General features: G+C 43.5%; 1 protein-coding gene across 5 annotated transcripts in view; it reads right to left on the bottom strand.

The window, feature by feature from the left end:
• The window catches only part of SLC8A1 (solute carrier family 8 member A1), a 385219-nt gene extending 369103 nt beyond the window's left edge, over positions 1 to 16116 (bottom strand). For 2 of the 5 annotated variants that reach the window (XM_023555308.2, XM_010595894.3), the window contains exon 1: positions 15938 to 16116. The gene's annotated coding sequence lies outside the window, so the exon portion shown is untranslated. Of the gene's footprint in view, positions 1 to 15548; positions 15760 to 15937 lie in introns of those variants that run through there. The other 3 variants (XM_064277171.1, XM_023555309.2, XM_064277170.1) reach the window with 3 other exon arrangements.
• Between the last annotated feature and the right edge of the window lie 253 nt (positions 16117 to 16369).

The raw sequence follows: 16369 nt of genomic DNA, 5'->3' as shown, positions 1-16369 counted from the left end.
AGCCCCAATAGGGTTTCCAAGGAGCGGCTGGTAGATTTGAACTGCCGACCCCTTGGTTAGCATCTGAACTCTTTACCACTGTGCCACCAGGGCTCCTTAATTCTGCATACTGACATACAAATGTGGATTGGAAGAAGAAAACTAGAGAAACAGAGACTCCAAATGGTAAATAAAGAAGAACACATTGGAAAGATAACCTGACTTCCACATGAAGTCAGCTAGAATGGCCCTCAGATCCACCATGCCAGAGCCACAGAGCAGGGTAAGGGCCCCACTCAGGGGCATTTATGACCGTAATGTCTGATACCATTTACTGAGCACTTGCCATGCCCCAGGTGCTGTGTTAAGGATTTACCTGAACAATCCCTGACCTTCCTGAAAATACAGTCGGAAGTTCCATTATCCTCATTTCATCAATGATAAAAATAAATGGTTCATAAAAGTTGGCTGATGCCATACAGACCTAAGTGACAGAACTAGGGTTCTAAACCCAAGCACTTTGTATTATATTATAATGACTTCCAAAACTGGAAGTCTCATTTGTTTATTTTCGCTACATGGGATAACTATGCTGTTCTTTGAGGCAAAGAGCTCTGTATTTAGAATAACCTCCCCAGGCTGCTCCTCCTTCCCACCTGAGTACATGAGTGTAGGTTGCATTATGGCACCTTAGAAGAAAGGTCTGATGATCTACCTCCGAAAAATCAAGTCACCGAAAACCCCATGGAGCACAGCTCTACTATGACACACATGAGGTCTCCATGAGTCACAGTCGACTCAACCACAGAAACTGGTTCATACCATCTCCTCAAGGGGCTTTTATGTTCTCCTCTCCTGACTCCCGTCAGCCCCTGACCAGCACAAGGCAATGGTTTGTAAACACTCATATGCAACATGTAGCAAGGGAAAGATGATCCATTTGGGATATTATCAGTTGAAATCTGAGGTATAATTCATTCCAAAGTCATATATTAACCTCAAAGTTTTTCCAATTTTTTTTCAGGAGAAAAGAAAACAGAAAGAAATCTTAGGAGTGAACAAGCAACACTAAAATAAAGGAGGAGAACAGGCAACGGGTAGAAAGCTGGGGAGAATGATACAGCATGCTGGGGTAACAAGTCAGCACTTTGCTCTAATAACAATGGATCGAAGTTTTTATTTTTGCTTTTTGTTTTCCAAGAATCTCCACGCAGTTTAGAAATTCACTGTCTTGGAGTCAAATCATTATACTTCTCAACTTGATAAGCGTTAAGTTATCCACAGAAATGTAAAAAGCAACACAATGATAACTCATGGTTTTGTTTGCCAAGTTTTCTTAGACATTCTTGTGCCAGCCATTGTATTACCGTAATGAGTAAGATATAGCTCTGAAGCTCCTCGTGTTCTAGCAGGGCATCACCAGAATGAAGGACTAAGTACTCTTTCTGGAAGACAGGATCTTCTTTGGGAAGAAGAGTTTGAGTAGACCATTACGAGAGAATCACAGAAGAGGAGGAATTCTTTGGAAGCCAGAGGATGGGTACACCTTGATTTATTCAAAGTGGACACTCTAGTTCCCAGGTTAAGGCACTTAGGCTCCTGTGTTAACCCTTTCATGCCCCAATTTTTTTTTCTGTTTAATTTTTTGTTGATACTATGTGTTTTCGGTAATGGAGGGCATGCCGAATCATTGAGCGTGTCTGAATTTTTGGTGGGTAATATAGTTTTCATTTTACGCCTCATTCCACAAATTCTACCCTTGGAGTCCAGAGGTACATATGTGTACCCCTTGTGAACACAAATTCTATCCCCAGAGTCCAGTGGTACACATGTGTACCAAATAAAAATTTTCAAAATTCATGTTTTTCCCACCCAAAATTCAATGATTTGGCATCACCTCATACAACACCATGTAAAAACAGTAATTGGTGGCACATGCCTGTTTTTTCCATTTCAAACTGTTAAATAGGGTCCTGTCTGTCAGCAGCACATACTGTCAATGGGACAGCAGCTTCCCAATGAACCCCAGAGGTACAAAAAACAAGTGGTTGTTATATATACTGCCAGTCATGAAAAGGTTAATACAACTGGGTTCCAGAAACCTTTGACTGTTCAGGCTATGCTCTTGCAACCAAGAGTTTCCAAATGTAATTAGATCCTAGAAGCAGAGCCTTGAAGCATCTTCTCTGTACACTGCCAGGTTGTCATAAGTGCCAATGATAACTATTTTAGATGAGATTTTGCTCACCCCCTACCCAGAAGATAAAGAATGGCTTTTCTAGGATGTCTGACCCTGCATAGGGAAAAAAGATCAGCTCCATATGCATGTGTTTCTATCTGGGTCACCAAAAAAAGATTCCCTGCCTAAAAATATTTCCCCAGTAACCTGTTGATAAGGAGTGAGCCCTGGTGGCACAATGATTAAAGTTCTCAGCTGTGAGCTGAAAGGTTGAGTGCTTCAAATTCACCAGTCACTCTGTGGGAGAAAGACATGGCAGTTTTGCTGCCGTAAATATTACAGCCTTGGAAACCCTATGGGGCTGTTCTACTCTGTCATATAGGGTCACTATGAGATGGAATTGACACGATGGCAACGGGGTAACTTGTTGATAGTTCACCATAAGAAATTTGTTTTTGCGGGGGTAAAATACAGGTTTTTCTATATTTCTAGTTCTAGGAGGAACTCCTGAATGGCTTCTACCTATAAAGAACCATACAAATTACATAAATGGGGATTACACATGGTCCCTACACCTAATATATTCACAGGCTCCAAGTGGTAGTCATTTAAATGAACTTTAACACTAGGAAGAATATGGGAAATTCCATAGAAGGAGGGAATTGGAAGCATGACAGAAGCTGGGGATAGTGAGAGGACATTCCAGACAGAAATAAAAAAAGCAATGCAAATAAAGGCATAAAACAAAGCTTCTCCAATTTCAATTAACCTAAGAATTACTTGGGATGCTTATTACAATGCCGGTAAGTGGGCCCTATCACTAGATATTTAGTAAGTCTGAAAAGGAACCCAAGGATTTGAGTTTTACCAAGCACCACAAGTAATTCCGATGTAGATGGTCTTTGCACCATCCCCTGAGAGGCACTGGCATAAAGGGTAGAAAGGCGTAAAGGGCGGAACTAGGCAGAAAGGTAGAATTGGCATAAAAGGTAGGCAGCATGATTAGCGAACAGAGCCTAGAGAGCAGAACACTTAAAATAAGGTACCTGGATGAAGGCAGTGGCTGAAAATCAAATCAGAAGCTATGTGTTTACAATAACATCAGCAGTGTGTTGGTGTGAAAATAACATATCAGATGGGCTTTCCTTTTCACAGGCTGAGACTCCTGGCAGCATCAAAATATGAAGCCCCTTGGTGGGTGTTTGTGTGTGTGGAGGAAAGTGGGCTGCATAGAGGGTTGAAATGAATAGATCCTAACAGGAGATCACAGGGCACCCAAAAGAGATTGAAGTACTAGAGGTAGCCTGCTTCATCATTTTGCTGAGAGTAAGTTTTGCCATCTCAAAGCAGAAATAGACAAGGATTTTTAGAATACTACAGCTACAGATGACCCAGGCCCAGGATAAATGAAAGTCTTCAGAGACCTTCTATCCAGTTTCCATACATAAGCCCTGGATCCAATCAACAAGCTGCCCTCGAGTTGACTTTGACTCACGGTGACCCCATGTGTGACAGGGAAGAACTGTGCTCCCTAGGGTTTTCAATCGCTGATTTTTCAGAAGTAGGTCATCGGGCTTATCTTTCAAGGTGCCTCTGGGTAGACTCGAACCTCCAAACTTTAGGTTAGCAGCTGAATGTGTTAATCATTTGCACCACCCAGGACACTCAAGCTTTGAGTAGGTGTAGAAAAAAATGCAGGAACATGAAGCCCAAACTGGAAGCCTTGGGTGGTAAGGAATGCTGTGCTCTTGAAATCACAGGCTCGGTTTTATGCTTCCTCTAGTTCCCCTACTCACCTCAACTAACTGTAAATCTTTGAGTCACTTTTTACCTTCTATTCTGCCTCTTGGAACTGGGGGTGTTTAATATAGGATCCAATTCCAATTTCAAGCTGTGTGATAGGAACATCCAGAATGCCTTTTCTTTTTCTTTCTTTCTTTTTTTTTAACAAGGAAAATACTGGTTATGTGGGTAGAGGCTGGTGAATTTCATCAGCTTTTTCCCTGAGTCATTAAGCTTCATCATCAAGTAGGTAGTTTTTCAGGAGCTGGAATCCTATCAACTTGAAGTTTGCAAGTCTTTTAAATTTTCCTGAATAGTCTCAACTCACAGTCCTTGAAAAACAAGATGTTCTTGAGAAGAGCAAAAGTTTGATGTAAAAAGAAATATTATCAAAAAAGTCAAGTTGGTAGATGCTCACTTAATAGTGATCCTTCATCAGTCTGCTCTGTTGCAATTTCCTAAAGTTCCTGACGATACACTCAGTATTGCCCCATGCCCGCAAACTGACTGTGTTTTTGCATAAAACCAAAAAATCTTAAAAGTGGAAGTCAGTTTAGAAAGGAAGTAGGCAAATCTTACTCTTCAGAGGAATAAATGGAGTTCTGTTGGCTTATAGGACAAGACAAAATTTTGATACAAACTTATCCCTGAGAACAGCTTATGAAACAGATTCTCCACTAGAGACAGCATCCTAGTAAATGTACCCCTTAAGCCAATCCTATATACTTTCATTTCAAGATTTTCTTTTTTAAAATTAGCTTAAGTGTTATGGCTTTAATGCTAATAACTAGGTCAAGATTTTTATATTATTTTCTTTTTGTGATTGGAGAGGATTGCAATAGATGAGGATCCATCTATCACAAAGGTAATCTTGCATGGGATCATGGAAAAAGCTAGAGAAAAAAAAATCAGTAGTGAAAGAAATGCTAAATGTTTAATTAAAAACTGAAGATAGTAACGCAGCCTATTAAGTTCTTGCTTAAGCAAAGGCTGTTTTCATCAATATCAATAACTAATGAGAGAACCTCCATTCATTCATTCATTCCTTCAGCAAATACCTGTGGTATTGAGGTTGTGTTTAGAAAATACTGAAAGTGGCTTCTGTAACTTATCTGAGACTTTTCCCCTCTGAGGTCGGAGTCACACCACTGTATTGATTACATTCTAACACACTGCTGGGGGCAATGTGGTGGATGGAACAGTCATAAAAAAAGAGGGGCTCAAAAGGAATGAGCGTTGGTCTCAGCTCTCACCAGCTAGCTGTATGGCTTTGGCCAAATCACTTTCCTTTTCTCAGTCACATCCGTAAAACTGGGGAATTTTGCTAACAATCTGCAGCTATGATAATCTAATCCTTCAGTTAGGCATTCAAGGTCACCATCAATAACAGCACCTGTCCATCTTCTCAAGTGTACTGCTGCTGGTAGTTAGCTACTAAATGAACGTTACCCAAACATGCACCGTGTTTCTTTCCCCATTCTATACTGGTTCTCCATGGCTCATCTCAAATGTCAAACATGCTTTTGTTGCTAGCTGCTGTTGTCAAGTGCTACGGAGTCAATTTCGACTCATAGCAACCCCATGTGAGAGAGTACAACTGCCCTGTAGTGTTTTCTAGGCTGTAATCTTTTCAGGAGCAAATCGCCAGGCCTTTCTCCAGGAGACACTGGGTGGGTTTCAACTGCCACCCTATCAGCAGCTGAGCGCTTAACTTTTGCACCACCAGGGCTCCTTTATATTGCTAGGAAGGACCTTAAAACTCATCTAACTTAGCATCTGCCTCTTTTTTCCAACAAGAAATCTCAGGCCCCGAGAAGTTAATAGACATTTTTTCAAAGTCACACATCTCAGAAGTGACAGAGATAGGCTCTACACCAAGGTCTCCCAGTTTCCAGGCCATCACTCTTCACACTACATCAACACCCACTGCCAGGATTCCTTAAGCCCCCTGCTACTGCATTTGTAACTCTCACCATCTATTGTGTGTCAAGAGTTGGCAAACTATGGCCTGTGGGCTGAATTCAGCCTGCCTCCTGTTTGTATAAGGCCACCCCACCAAAAAAAAAAAAACTCGTTGCCATCAAGCTGACCCTGACTTACAGCAACCCTGTAGGATACAGTAAAACTGCCCTAGAAAGTTTCCAAGGAGCGCCTGGTGAATTTGAGCTGCTGACCTTTTGATTAGCACCAGTAGCTCTTAACCACTATACCACCAGGGTTTCCATGTAAGGCCCACAAGCTTAAAAAAAAAAAAATTTTTTTTTTCACTTTTAAATGGTTAGAAAGAAAAGAATACTATTTCACAACGCATCAAAATTATATGATGTTCAAATTTAGTGTCCATAAATAATGTTTTATTGGAACCATTTACATACTGTCTATGCTTCCTTCCTAACTCCAACTGCAGAGCTGAATAATTGCAACAGCCCCTATGGCTCGAAAGCCAAAAAAATTTTTACTACAAGGTCCTTTCAAAACAGTTTTCTGACCTCTGGTGTATGTCATTATGTGTATTCTTATCTTCCTTCACCCCTCTATAACAACCTAGCCATGAATTAGCATATGTATATAAAGTCACCCCAGGCTGGTAGGGGCACCCTCTCTCTAGCCATCTCTCAAGAAATCAATCAATCTGTTATGGACTGAATTAGTTCCCTCCAAAATACGTGTTGTAAATCCTAACCTCTATGCCTGTGGTTATATCCCATTCAAGAATGGGTTGTCTTTGTTCTGTTATTGAGGCAGGATTAGTATAGAGTGGTCTTGAGTCAATCTCTTTTGAGATGTAAAAGAGAGTAAACACGGGAGCAGAGTGGAGACAGGGAAGAGTAATGCAGCCACATGAAAAGAGACCAGGAGCAGAAGCTCAGAAGAGACAAGAACTTTCCTCCAGAGCTGACAGAGAGAGAAGGCCTTCCTGTAGAGAAAGCGCCCTGAATTCAAATTTCTAGCCTTTTAAACTGTGAGAAAATAAATTCCTGCTTGTTAAAGCCATTCACTTGTGGTATTTCTGTTACAGCAACACTAGGTAAGTAAGACACAGCCTTTATTGAGCACTCAGATACCAGAAAAACTGTTCTAAGTGTTTTAAAATTACTCTATTAATTTGGATACCCTGGTGGTGTAGTGATTAAGAGTTACGGCTGCTAACCAAAAGGTCAGCAGTTTGAATCCACCAGGTGCTCCTTCGAAACTCTGTGGGGCAGTTCTACTCTGTCCCATAGGGTTGCTATGTGTCAGAATCGACTAGACAGCAACGAGTTTGGTTTTTTGGTTTTGTATTAATCTCATCTCTTCTTCACAAAAACCCCATAAGATTAGTTGCTGTCTTAGGCTGGGTTCTCTAAAGAAGCAAAACCAGTAAAGCATATAAATACATGTAGAGAGAGAGATTTATATCAAGGCAATGGCTCACAGAGTTGTAGAGGCTGGGATGTCCCACGTCCGTGGGTCAGGATAGAGGCTTCTCCTGATTCACATAGCTGCAGGGGCTGATGAACCAAAGATCAGCAGGTCTGAGAGCAGAGCTCTTGCTCACAGGCTGTGAGCATCAACGAATCCCAAGATCAGCAGGCAAGATGGCAGGTAAACTACTAGCTCAAATACCAAGATCTGGAGGTCAGACAAACAGAAGCCAGCTGCAGGATCCAAGGTGAGCAAAAACCTGATAGCCTTGCCAGAATATCCACTTACATTCGATGCAGGTCCCCTCCCCGCAAGGAAACTCCCTTTCAACTGATTGGCTACTCACAACAGAGCCTATCATGGAAGTGATCATATCATCACTTGACTGCCAAGCTAGATCATAACTGCCAAACCACTTAGAATCATAGTCCAGCCAAGTTGACAAACATCCTGAACTATCCCAGTTGCTATTATCACTCCCAGTTAATTACGGAGGAAATTGAGGCACTGAGAAGTTAAGTAATTTGCACAAAATTACATTTACCATCAGCTGAATTCAAATGCATATTGTAACTACCATAACTATGTCTGCTGATTTCAGAGACACAAAATTGGGAAGAAAAACATGGTGCATGTTTGGGTAGTTTTCATTTACTAGCTCAGCTGACTACCAGGATCAGTGAACTTGGGAAGGTAGACATGTATTATCAGTCTGAGTACCCTAGGGTCCTCCAGTTTATTAATCAATATGCTCAGTCTAGAAGCAAAAGTCTCAGTTCTCCTTCTACCCAGTAGAATCCTTGCTAGACAAACAAGGACTCTTGAGGTTGGAAAAGGCAGGCACATTTCTGAAGGCCTTCTACACCGTCCAAGAAAGAAGGGAGACGTGGCTGTGGTGTAATGGACCAAGAACTGAACTCAGAGTCATACGTAAGGGTTCTCTTGTTGTTGCTGCTAGGTCCTGTCAAGTCCGCCCTGACTCATGGCAACGCTAAGTATAACAAAACAAAACACTACCCAGTCCTGAGCAATCCTCACAATCGTTGCTATGCTTGGTCCCACTGTTGCCGACACTGTGTCATGTATAGGGTCTGCTACCCCCTAATTCACTCTTATAAAGTCATTAATTTCATATGACCTCCATTTGTAAAATAAATAAATAAAAAGCTAGATGATCTCTAACATCCCTTGCAGTGCTAGCTGGGATTCTAAGCAATGGGAGCACTAATACAGAGGTCTTTAAAAGGATCAATTGACAGCGAGATGTCCAGGGGAAGAAAGACAGTGAGGAGCTAGAAGAAAAAAGTCACTGATGTTAATCTAACTTTGCCTAACACAAGCTCACAAATTTCAGCTCTGGGAGTCCAACATCCCCCAACATAGATTATTCAGGAAGAATGAAATGCTAGTTCTGAGCGGTATTGGATGTATGACTGGGCTCCTCCCCAAACTTTGTCTTTTCCCCCGTCTTATGTTACATTTGGGGCACTAACGTAATCTATGGAGAAGATTTAGGTTTGGGTGTAGAGTAAACAATCAGATTCTCTAAACCTGCAGTTAAGGACTGCATGCTATACATGAAACAGAGCAGAGCCCAGGGCTTGCCCTGGGTCCTGTGCTTTAAGGGAAGCAGAAGAAGGTGAAAGCTGGGGAAGCTCAAGGGAGAGAGTGGCAGAACCATTCAGTGCTTCTATAGATTGTATTACCTTGAAGCTACCTTGAAGTCCTAACCCCCAGTACCTGTGAAACTGACCTTGACTGAAAACAGGGTCTTTGAAGCTGTTATCAGTTAACATGAGGCCACAGTGGAGTACCAGCTGAACCCGACTCATAGCAACCCTATGGGACAGCGTAGAACTGCCCCGTAGAGATTCCAAGGAGCACCTGGTGGATTCGAACCGCCAACCTTTTGGTTAGCAGCCGTAGCACTTAACTACTATGCCAACAGTGTTTCCACAATGGCGTAGGTGGCTCTTAGCCCAGTCTGAATGATGTCCTTATAAAAGAGGGGAGAAGATACAGAGAGACAGAGGCAAGGGAGCCAGGTGAAGATTTATCTGCAAGTCAAGGAACACCTAGGACAACTAGAAGCTGAAAGATAAAAATCTTCCCTTCGAGCTTTCAAAGAGAACAGACCCTGAAAAACATCCTAAATTTGGACTCCTGGACTTGAGAACTGTGAGACAATAAATTTCTGATCTTCTAAGCCACCCGGCTTATGGTATTTTGTTACATACAGCAGCCCTAAGAAATTAATACAGGTGCTAAAGAAATAAGCAAAAATAACCATAATGGTTCCAGAAACATAATCATCAAATTTAACGGAAGAACAGGCTGGCATGTGCTCCTTGCGTGAGAGCTCCAGCTCTGTGTTACAGCCTCTCCCCTTCAAGGCTGCCCTGGATGTTCACTGTATTTTTGGTTTCAGGTATGAAATACGCTTATGCAATGGCTGATGCTATCATTTGCTGCAAATTGACTGTTCCTTTGGCCTGATTCTGCCTGGGTGAAACAGCTGATTTAAAGAGTCTAGAAATGGCCCTAACATCACCAAAAGGTTGCCTCTATCATAAATTACGTGGGGCTGCTTTACATGTTTTAAAATGTCTGGGAATCAACTACCCTCGGTGGTGCAAACGGTAAACATACTAGCCCAAATGTTGGAGGTGCACGTCCACTCAGAGGGGTGTCGGAAGAAAGGGCTGGGGACCTACTGCCAAACCATCAGCCACTGAACGCTGTATGGAACAATTTCACTGACACACATGGGGCAGCTGTGAGGCAGAGTCAACCTGACAGCAAACTGGTCATTGGCTTATTTGTCTGTGAGATTCTTCTCCCTCTTTAAGACTGACCTCAAATATCTCCTCCTCCAGGAGGGCATCCTTTCAACTCCTCTTTTATTTTCTTTTCATCTCCTACATCACTGCGCTCATTGGATGGATGCAATGATCTAACTCACGCTGCCTCGTATTTCAAGTATAGGGGCTCCACGATGAGACTCCTGAGAACAGAGAGCCATTGTATAAAGAGCGTGGCTGTTGGACAGCCTCAAAAACGGGTACTGTTTTTGCTCTTAACTTGGACACATTTTTAACTGAGCCATAGTCTTCATTATCAAATTGGGATAATGGCGCTTCCTTGCAAATCCCTTATGAGGGTCACATGAGAAAACAGGTATAAAATGCCTAGATTAGTCGCTGGCATGTAACAGATACTCAACAAACGTCAATTAACTTCTCTTCATGATCTGCATTCTCCAGGAAGCTCAATACAGTGCTGTGCATACAATGGGTGCTCAATAATTATTGTGATTGGCTTGAAGTAAATTGCTGAATCACTGTCCTGTTTGAGGGCATCTCGAATCCCATTCAACCAGGGAACTATTAATCATTCTGGCTTCACATGTAATGACATCTACAAAGTGGTTACTCTTTCTTTCTGTGTCTTCTTTTATTAAAATATTTCCATCTATTTTCCTATGTCTGTTACATATACAAGAAACCATTTGTCTGCAATGCTATTATGCTAGTGTTTTCTAGGTTATTGTTAGGAATATTCCAAAATGATACAGTAAAAACCATTCCAGATTGTATTGTAAGTGTATTTCACTCTAGGGGAAATGAAATATTTTGCTCATTTCACGGCAGGCTTAAAATGGCTAAATTTTCAAGGAAGGGTTTTTGTTTTTTTTTTTAACTTTAGCTGTCCCAGTAGTAAAATTCAGTGTGGAAGTTTATGTTTGTCTCTGTCTGACTATTCATCACATGCCCCTTCAATCAGCAGCCCCAATCCCAGGCACCCAGATCCTTCAAACCTCCCCACCAGAATGGTTCTCTAAGGGCACTAACTGGGCAGCAACCTAGTTTCAACTTTCTTCCACCCCGTCTGCATATTCCTATGTTCCAGACCTTCATAACTTTTCTGTTGGCCAGCTGATCTGATAAACCAAGTCCAAAAAAAAAAAAAAGAACAGATGCTAATGGTTTGTGAGTATTGATGTTAGCTCTTTCCCAAGTAATGGAAAACCTGGTGGCATAGTGGCTAAGTGCTACAGCTGCTAACCTAAAGGTCCGCAGTTCGAACCCACCAGGCGCTCCCTGGAAACTCTATGGGGCAGTTCTACCCTGTCCTATAGGGTCACTATGAGTCAGAATCAACGCAATGGCAATGGGTTTGTTCCCCCTCCCCTCCCCCCGGGTAATATCACCGCATTTTCTTAAGGATCTACTAGATTTGTTATTGTTGTTGTTGATGTTATTAGTTGTCATCAAGTCAGCTCCGGCTCATAGCAACCTTACGTATAACAGAAGAAAACACTGTCTCGTCCTGTGCCATCTTCACGATCGTTGCTACGTTTGTGTCCACTGTTTGGGTCACCATGTCAATCCATCTCACCAAGGACCTCCCTTGCTTTTTCCAACCCTTCACTTTTTATCTACTAGATAAAATTCCTTTATTCAAATGGATGGCTCACAGAATGAGAATTTCAGACCCTATGTTGTCCAATGGTTAAGTTTTGTGAACCTGGAGAGGTTTGGCCCAACCTCAAATCACTGTATAGGCAGCTCTCCATTATGCCAATGATATGCTAACCACAAAACTCACCACAAAAACATTTTCTGTGCTTCGGCTGCCAATCAAGGCTATTCTCGCACATGTTCCACTCATCCTCATAAAATTGGCTAGAATGTTTCAGATAAAGACGAAGTATGATTCTCTTGAACCTCTGCCTGTCTTGTTACTTACTATACTCTTTTGGCTTGGCAGATTAAAGGACAATCACCAACACAGCTTGAATACTTAGGATTCAATACATAGTTGTCAGCAAAGGGTGCCTACAAAAAACACTGGAGGCAGCAGGGACCATAAGAAACTATCTTCCTGGTTGAGTTAACACACAGGCTAAAGGCACCAGATCTTCTCATTTGTATTCTGAACTGCTCTCGACAAAAATATACCAGTAAAGGTTTACTCTAGGAGTTTCAAGTTCAAGAAATGGGTGTTTCACTTATAAGCACTTCTGACATACCAATCATTGATTATTTTAAGTCTTCCAAATATGTGTTATATAAAAACAGATTTTGCATGCATGTGTATGTCATAAGAGGGAGGAAGCCAGAGGGAGGGAGACAGGCAGAAAGAGAAGGGAGAAAAAAGAAAAAAAAAACTGAAAACAATCCCACTGCATTTAACGAGGCCCCACTGAACTAGCCCTGAGCCCAAATCACAATCTCCAAGGCTGACTCTGAACGCTCACATTCTCACAACCTAGTCCATCGCAGTGGGTCAGAAAACACCTGACATTTACTTCCACTAAATCTCGGATATGTCTCCAGGGGACAGAAATCCCTTCTCTCAAAAAGAAAATGGAAGCAGTGAGTTCAGCAACCCCCTGGCTTGGTTAGCTACAATCACTATTGAGACTTACCCATGTGAAAGACACCTAGGGAATGTAGAAGTGATGTCAGATCTGATTCTGGGATCTAGGGAAAGTGAGGGAGAACATTTGCCACAAGAGGGAGCAGGAGAATTTAGTCGGATGGGAGGCTATCTGGTAGAGGTTATGATGAAGGGTCTAAGTATGAAGAATGAATGATACGGGAAAATGTTCTAGCAGGAAACATTTATCCCTTCCGGGGCAGGGGGGAAGATGGAAAGACCAGGAGAAAGGGAAAAAGAATGACACATTGATTCGGAAGGTCTTAGCAAATATAAGGCGAGAATTTAATTTTTAGTTGAAGGCACCATACGTACATACTGAAGAAATACAAAACAGGCAACATATGTGTTCTACCATTCCCTTTTAATTCTGTATTTCTTTCTCCAGATTTGATTTCTATTTCAATGTGGAGTTTGTTTATTCCCATCCTGCTCGGGCTGACTGCTTCTTACCTGCATACTGTCCTCCCTCTCTCTGAAAGCATCACGTAGAAAGGGCTCAGCTCACTGAATTATAACATGAACATTCCATGCTAAAATCCTAAAATGCACTTACTTTTGGACAACCACATCCATGAGCTAAACAGATGCCCAAGCTTGCTTTAAACGGGAATTGCAACTTAACTGGGATCTGCAGAGCTTTTCTCCTTGCTTATATTACCAAAAGAAATGGATGAACTAAGAGGGAAGGAACCATGCGTTTACTTTGCCAGATAAATAAAAGCCTATTTTTGTCTGATAGAAACCCAGTTAAATATAGCTTGCTAACAAATGCTGAAGCTCTCAGGGAGTATATTTTATTTTTTCAAAACATAGTAAGCTGGAAAGACCAATTAATGTTAATTCCTACAAATAGTCCTGTAGGTGTCACTGACTATACCTCATCTTCCCTTTGTAATTTGATTTGGAGTTAAAACAGTACTACTGCTCTGCTCTGTTCTTTCCCTTCATCGTCAACAAAAGGGTTATCCAGTTCTTAATCTTGGCTTTCAGTAAAATGAAAGATATATAGACAGACAGACAGACAGATATACAGATAGAGCACAGCCTTCATACTCTTCTAATTTATTACTTCTCCTTTCCCCAGCTCTGTTAAGTTTTCAAGATACAGTAGGTTCAGTCTGATTGTCAAGAACACTGTCAACATCCTTTGCAAGCCCTGCACAGCTTAACAGTGAATAATAGCTTGTCCCAGTCAGTCATCTTTTTTTTTTTTCCTTCTTCTTCTTCTAGGAATTAATCATCCCATTTTTAATAAAAGACAACAGCCATTTTAGGGAAAAATAATCAGAGCTCCTTTCCTAGAGGGTGGGAGAAATCTAAGCTAAAGGAATCTTTCAAGTAGGCAAGATTTGTAAAACGAAAACCATTTAAGGAAGCACATCTTGCTTCTTGCTGAAATAAATGGGTCTTCCCCACTTTCTCACTCACAAGGCCCCAAAGACAGAGCTTCCCCTGCTCACAACACTCTAACTTCCCCATCAGCAAGTTTTGGGAACCCAGAAAGTCCAAGTGACCCAGTATTCGAAAGTGGAACCTAAAACCAATCTCCATATTCTAGCTTTGTTTTCTTATCTGAAATGAATGAAAGTCTAGATACATTTTCCTCCTTCCTTTCCTGACTCGCTGTGCGTGTAGCTCAATGAGAGAAAACATGTGAGTGTGTGTGCGTGTGTGTGTGCATATGTGTGCGGGGGGGGGGCAGGAGGGTTGGGATGGGTATACTTCGAGAATCCCCTCCCAGTTGCTCCTCTTTTCCTTGAGTAAATCTCATAGGTGTGGGGTTGTGGATGTTCAGTTGCTCATATTTGGAGATACTCAAGCCATGCCTTTAACCAGATCTAATCAGAATCTCCACCTACTCAGCCTGCTCCTCCATGATCCGGATGTCTGCGCTGTCTTTACGACATCTGTCATTTTTTTTTTTAAGCTTCTTCCACTACACCTCCCACTGATATCCTTTTCTCTCTTTTTAGTCTTTACACCTCCAGCAGGACAAAGTTTGTATTGTTATATTCACAACCACTAGTGGCTGACTAGTGGGAGAGACTCCGGCGAGTCAAGCAGGACAAGGTGGGGGTTAAACCATCCGATGCCCAGTGCGAAGCTGGAGTTTCTTTCCAATGACTGCGGACAACATGCACGTTATCCTCTTCAAAAAAAAAAAAAAAAAAAACCCGTATTTGATTACCCCTGCTGTCAACCCAAGCCTGCCACTTTGTCTGGAGAGGGAAATACGAATTGCCTGCTCAAGCCATTCATCAAACAGTCAACAGAATCAATGGGTGGGGGGGGGGGGATGCAAAGAATCAAAAATGCACATATTCTCTATTTCTAAAAACATCGCCTGGGTGGATCTGATTTCTCAAACTGACTGTCCAGCCGTAAGACCTCCCTCTTCTTCATTAAGGAAGAGCCAAGAAGGATATCCCAACATCACAGAACACAGAGCATTTCCCAGGTAGCCAGCAAAGCCCCAGAGGCAGATAACGCAGCTGCAAAGTTCCCTTCGAATCTCCTGGGGGGAAAGATGCCTCTGTGTGCAGAATCCCCAACGCACACTACGGCATAATGCCGGGAGACGTGGACCCTTCAGCCCACTCCCCCGCTGCATTTCTCCCTTTCCTGTCCCCCTGTCCCGGCCACACCTCCCTCCTCTCCGCAGTCAGTGGTGGAGGAACACAGGCGCTAGGGGAACCCAGCGTCCGCTAGAGAAGAGGGGGCTCGGAACAGTGGCCTTGGGGAAGACCCCAGGGATTACCGGCAGGAGGAATGACCGCGGAGCGGAGCCCAGTGGGTGGGGACGCCTGGTTCCCCAGCGGCGCTGCATTCCGGGTGGACTTAGCTCTTCGCGCCCTGAAGCCTCGGAGCCCAGCGCGGTGCAGGGTGCAGCATCTCCCCGTAGCAGCCCTTCCTGCCTCAGGCAGCCAGCGCTGCCAGGGAGGCACACTCAAAACGCCCAGACGCACCAGCCCAAGCAATTCCACTCCCCGCGAAGCGCGGACACCCCAGAAAATGTGCAAACACACACACAATTAAGGAGCCCGTCTTTTGCCAAAGCAAAGGGAAGTGCAGCCTCTGACCAGCAAATGGAAGATAGTTCGCGGTATCTGACCAAATCCCTTCAGCTTGCCCATAATAAGATCCTACCTGGTTAGGGGGAGTGGGAATGTATGCTTCCCCAGTTCCTCCAAGCCAGCAGGAAACACGACTCACTCCCTCCTTTCAGATAGCTCTCGGCTGAGGAGAGGTCGCTCCCATCTTCGCCGTGAAGCACAAAGCCCGGCGGCCGCGGGCAGACTCGCGTGCAGCGCCGGCGCGAGCAGGAGCGGCGGCGGCGGCGGGCAGCCGGTGCGCGCCGGGGGAGGCAGGCGCGGAGGCCGGGAGGCTGGGAGGGCCGGGGCCGGGGCGACGCGCGCGCTCCCTCCCGCGCACACTCGCCCGCCCGCCCGCCCGCAGCCTAGCACTCGCTCACACGCGCGCTCGGCCCCGCTCCCGCCGCCGCGGCCCGCGGAGAGCCCGCTCCACGGCCCCTGCGCGCCCCACGGGCGCCCTCGGCTATTCCGTGGGTTTGGAGCTGGC

Source organism: Loxodonta africana, chromosome 26 (assembly GCF_030014295.1).
Source record: "Loxodonta africana isolate mLoxAfr1 chromosome 26, mLoxAfr1.hap2, whole genome shotgun sequence".
Taxonomy (NCBI): domain Eukaryota; kingdom Metazoa; phylum Chordata; class Mammalia; order Proboscidea; family Elephantidae; genus Loxodonta; species Loxodonta africana.
Note: the sequence above shows the minus strand (reverse complement) of the source record. Positions and strands in the feature narration are given on the sequence as shown.